Source organism: Carlito syrichta, unplaced genomic scaffold, assembly GCF_000164805.1.
Source record: "Carlito syrichta isolate Samal-C Ts95f unplaced genomic scaffold, Tarsius_syrichta-2.0.1 Scaffold311350, whole genome shotgun sequence".
Classification (NCBI taxonomy): Eukaryota; Metazoa; Chordata; class Mammalia; order Primates; family Tarsiidae; genus Carlito; species Carlito syrichta.
This window is the reverse complement of record NW_007255446.1, coordinates 267,934-273,505: the sequence shown is the minus strand read 5'-3', so window position 1 is coordinate 273,505 and position 5,572 is coordinate 267,934.

Below are 5,572 nucleotides of genomic sequence, written 5' to 3'. Positions count from 1 at the left end.
ACACTGCTACCACAATTTAATTCAACTTCAAAAAGTAATACATAGATAACATCACTTAAAATGTGTATACATTTTTTGGCACCCTGTATATGTAGGATTCTCAAGCCTCAGTGTATATGTGCATGTTAATCACTGGCTAGCCTAATTAAGAGAAAAAAGGGGGGAGAGCCTAAGTAGACAAAATAGGGAACAAGTCTAAGAAAACAGCCCAAGCTGCAGAGGAAAACAGTTGAATTAAATGGTTAATTTTCTATGAACACATAAGTCACCAAAACTGAACTCAAAGACAGGAAATATAAACAGGCCAATGACTTAAAAGAAGCTGTGATAGTTATTAAAATGCTCTATTTTAAAAAAATACCAGGCTTAGACGGGTTTACAGGGAAATTCAACCAATTTTAAATAAACAGATAATTTCAAAATATTTAAACTGACTAAAGCAGAAAAAAAGAAAACTTTCTATAAAGCTATAGAAAACACTAAAACAACTTCATAAAAATAGCATAAGAAAAATTGTAGGCCATTCTTACAAATAATAATGCACAATTTCTATATTAAATATTAACAAATGGACCCTGGCTATATAATAACAGAGTTCATCCCAGGAATGCAATGATGATTCAATAATATTACTATTACTATAACATACATTAATAGGCCAAGGGAGAAGTCCCTCTGATCATTCCACAGATGCAAACCTTGAAAACATTCAGGCTGGGTGTGGTGACTCAAGCCTGTAATCCCAGCACTTTGGGAGGCAGAGGTGAGAGGATTGCCTGAGCCCGAGGGTTCGAAACCAGCCTGGGGCAACATGGAGAGACCTTGTATCTACAATAAGTCAAAAAATTAGCTGGGCATGATGGTGTGCGCCAGCTATGTGGAAGGCTGAGGAGGAGGGATCGCTTGAGTCCAGCAGGTAGATGCTGCGGTGTCTGAGAGCATGCCACTGCCCTCCATCCTGGGCGACAGTGAGACTCCAATTCAATAAAAGAAAAGAAAAGGAAAGAAAGAAAAAATTCAACCACAATTTTTTATTTTAAAAAAACCAGCATCAGCAGGGAGCAGGAAACAAAAAACAAAAAACCCCACATCAGCAATCACATCCCTTAGTAGCACAGCACTTACTGGCAAAAAACACTAAAAGCATTCTCATAAAAGTCAGAAACTAGGGAAGAGTACCCAGTGTCATCCCTATTATTTCCTTTTGTTCTAGAAATATAATGCAACCAGAAAAGATAAGCAAGAGACATAAAAATGAGAAAACAAGGGGCAATATTTTTATTATTTGCAGCTGATATAATAATTATATCTGGAAAACCCAAGAAAACCAACTGCAAAATCTATTAGAAACAGTAAGAATAAGTTGAAGTTACAAAACTATTACAATAACTAATAAGACTATGTAATATAATAAAGGATCCTATTGTTAAGAAAAAGATAAAACGGTAGAAATTAAGGAACATACAGGATTCCCAAATTAACTATACAAAGACATTTCTGAGACAATTTGGGAAATGTGCATGTGGACTGGATATCAGAGAATATTAATATTAGATAAAAAATGGTTGATTTTGATAGATATGATAAGCACATTGGGATTACATATTTCGAAAAGTCCTCATTTGTTCAAGACACACTGTGAAATATTTACGGATGAAATAATTTTCTTTAAAATGCTCCAATCCCTCATCCTACAACAAAATGAAGGGGAGGAGGGATAGATGATTGTAGACTGGCTACAGACTGAAAACTGTTCAAAATAAGTGATGGACACACAGAGGCTCATTAGATTGTCTTCTCCATTTCTGTGTATTTGTAAATGTCCAAAACAAAGAGTTTAAAAAATGTGTAGAAGGATTCAAATGTACACAAGCTTATTAGAATACACAAAATATCACCTAGCAATTAAGTAATACAAATTTTTTTTCTTTTTTTTGAACTGGCATCTTACTCTGTCGCCCAGACTGGAGTGCAGTGGCACGCTCCCGGCCACCACAGCCTCGACCTGCTGGGCTTCGGTAATCCTTCTGTCTCAGCCTTCCAAGTAGCCAGGGCTGCAGGCGTGTGCTACCGCACCGGGATAATTTTTTTTTTTTTTTTTTGAGTTGGAGTCTCACTCTGTCACCCAGACTGGAGTGCAGTGGCTGTTCCCGGTCACTGTAGCCTCAACCTGCTGGGCTCCAGCAATCCTTCCGTCTCAGCCTTCCTACTATAGGCGCGCACTACCATGACCAGCTAATTTTTGATTTATTGCAGAGATGAGGTCTCGCCAAGTTGCCCAGGTGGGTCTCGAACCCACGGGCTCAGGCAATCCACTCACCTCAGCCTCCCAAAGCACTGGGATTACAGGCTGAACCACCGAGCCCGGTTTAATTTTTTTATTTATTGTAGAGACGAAGTCTCTCGCCAAGTTGCCTGGGTGGGTCTCAAACCCATGGGCTCAGGCAATCCACTCGCCTTGGCCTCCCAAAGTGCTGGAATTGCAGGCTGAGCCACCAAGTCCAGCCAAGTAATGCAAATTTAAGCTGCAAATCAGATACCATTTTCACCAGAGAAAGGTAAAAATATGTGGTGATAAATTACTGAATGGGAGTGGGGCAGTTTACACTGATGGTGGGAGTACTAATCAGTGCAACTTCTTTGGAGGGTAATTTGGCTTTACTTTCAAAGTTATAAACACACACACACCTTGGCCCTGCAATTCAACGTCTAGTAATTTATTCCACAGATATTCATTCATTCATTCAACAAGCACTTTCTGTCATCGACTGAGTGCCAGGCACTGCAGATAGGGAGGTGGAGAAAACAACCTGTTCTCACAGTACTTCCACTCTCAGGTGGAGGAGACACCAGGCCAGCAACAGTTACATCCTCAGGTAAGTGCTAATGTCAACAGGGGTAGGTAGGCTGGTCTAGGAGGGCATCCCAGGGGAGGTGATGGTAAGGCAGGGCCTAAGTGAAGGAGAGAACAAGATGGGAGGATGTCTGGGAGAGCAAACAGGGAAGGAAGCCAAGGGCTAACACACACATGTGGCCTGCCTTCTGTTTCCTTTTTATTCCTCAACAGCTTTTTCTTTATCCAAAATATAAGGTCCGACAACTAAGTTCACAAATTCATTCTGGAAAAAGTGCTCCATACCTCATAGCTGAATATCACTATGGTCACTTTCAAAGTCCTCCCCTTGGGAAGCTATGCACCAACACCAGCATCTAGTCCACCCATCACAGCAATTTTGGAACTCTTTTTCTGGAATGGCCATCAGAGCTGTCGTCATATTACCCTTGATGTCCTGAATGGCACCAAATGTCTTCTTTTCAGTATTTTCTTTATCTTCAGGTAAAGAAAAAAGTCATTTGGGGTCAGATCATGTAAGTAGGGAGGGTGTTCCAAGAGTTATTTGTACAGTGCACAGTGGGAAGTTCCCAAACTTAATTGTCAGATCTTAACAATTAATGATGACAGCTCTGATGGCCACTCCCCACTCCCACCTTACTCTCCCACGCAGGTCACAATCTTGGGCTAAAGGGGTCCCCATGGGCTCTCCCAGGAAGAGCAAGGGCATGAGGCTGGGCTTGAAGTGCTGGGTGGACTTTGACAGGTGGATTAGTCACTGGTATAGGTGCATAGCTTCCCAAGGGGAGTATTTCGAAGGTGGTCATAATGATATTCAGCAATGAGGTATGGAGCACTTTGTCTAGGCTGGTTCGCAGACCTAATTGTCAGACCTCGTATATTGGTACCATTCAAATGTGTCTTTGTCCCCTCACACAAAAATAAAAATTAATCAGGTCCTTTTAATATAGTACATCTTCAAGGAAGATGCCAGGACAGCATTGCTTCCCCAAACACTACTGTGCATAACAATTTTATTTGTTCAGGGAAAGAATTTTCCAACTTATCTAAGTATTATCCCAAGCCTGTTAATAAGTGTTATTAAAATTAATCATGGGTTTTTAACACAGATAAAACTTTCCATAGCCAAGGGAACAGATTAGTTTCACAAGACATTGATCAGGTGCTAGACAGTTTTACACACATACACACACACACACACACACACACACACACACACACACACAACTGTCAGTCCCTGTCCTTCTGGCAGGATTGAGAACCATTGACTTAGATATGGCTACAGTTTAATTTCATGATATTTTCAGCAGTGAAGTTGAAATTCTGATTTTCTTTAGGGGCTATTTGGGTAAATAACACTAAAGCAGCCAGCAGCAAGTAAGGGCATTCCAGTTGACTCCAAGAGAAATGACGGCCACAGCATCTGTGAATACATACATTCTTCAAACATCACCAAGAAATAAACATCAAGGCTTCAAAACTTCCGTGCAGGGTATGTTCTACAAACAGCCAAACAGTTAAGAAACCAGCAGTCCAGGGAGAGAAATGTGTCCCTGCGAAAAATGCTGTCTCAGTTTAGAAGCTAGCTTTCCATCAACACACTTCTCTCCTACCCAGTGGGGGAACACCAACAACCAAGACTTGAGACTCCGCGGCGATCCCGAGGAGACGACACGCGCACCGATGTCCAGCCAGGAGCGACAGGGTTCCCCACAACAGCTCAGGGTGCGTGCGACCTTCCCCGGACACCGCGGCCCATTTAACCTACTTCCCCGAAGGCTAGGCAGCTCTGAGCGGCGAATCCCGCCTCCTGCAACCGGTGGCCGAGAACCGCCGAAGCAGGGTATCCCGAGACCCTCAAGCTTCCGCCCACGTTCGCCAGGTCGCAGGGCGCTCGCCTGTGCGCTGGGTTTGGGCCCGATGCAGGGGAGGACATCCGAATGGACCCTGGCGCCTCCACCTCGGACGTGCGGACGTTCAGGGACCTCCCCAAGGACATCCCATCCCCTGACCTGCTCTCTCCCACACAGATCAAAATCTCGGGCTGAAGGGGTCCCCGTGGGCTCACCAGGGAGAGGCAGGGGCATGAGACTGGGCTTGCAGCGCTGGGTGGGTGGGAGTGGAGTGCAGACGGTCGGGAGAGGACGCCAAAGGACAGAAAGGAAAGGAGCGTCCTGGGGACCGGCTGCTGGGGACAGGGAAATCACTTGGGACCAGATGAGGGGAAAGAGGCCTGGAGAGGGGTCGGGATACTGGGGTCTGAAGGGCCTGTGCCTGGGATAGGACGGGGACGTCGCTTGGCACCACCAGATCGGGAGTAAGGGGCCTGGAGCGGGGTCGGGATACTGAGGCCTAGGGGGCCGATGCCTGGGACCGGAGGGGGGCGATGCTTGAGGCCGGCTGGAGGGGAAGGGGCCTGGAGAGGGGTCGGGATACTGGGGTCTGGGGGGCCGGTGCCTGGGACAGGAAGGGGGTGGCGCTTGAGGCTGGCTAGGGGAGAAGGGGCCTGGAGAGGGATCGGGATACTGGGGTCTGGGGAGACGGTGGGGGGGTCCTGCGGGAGGGTGCCTAGGACAGGACCGGGGCTTCGTCCGGGGCCCGCCAGGGAAGGGGTCTGGAGCAGGGTCTAAAGAGGACGTCCGGGAGCTCCGGCCTGCCGGCCTGGGTCGGAGCTTCCGCGGCAGTCCCGCGCGGCGCCTCACCTGCCCAGCGCCCGCT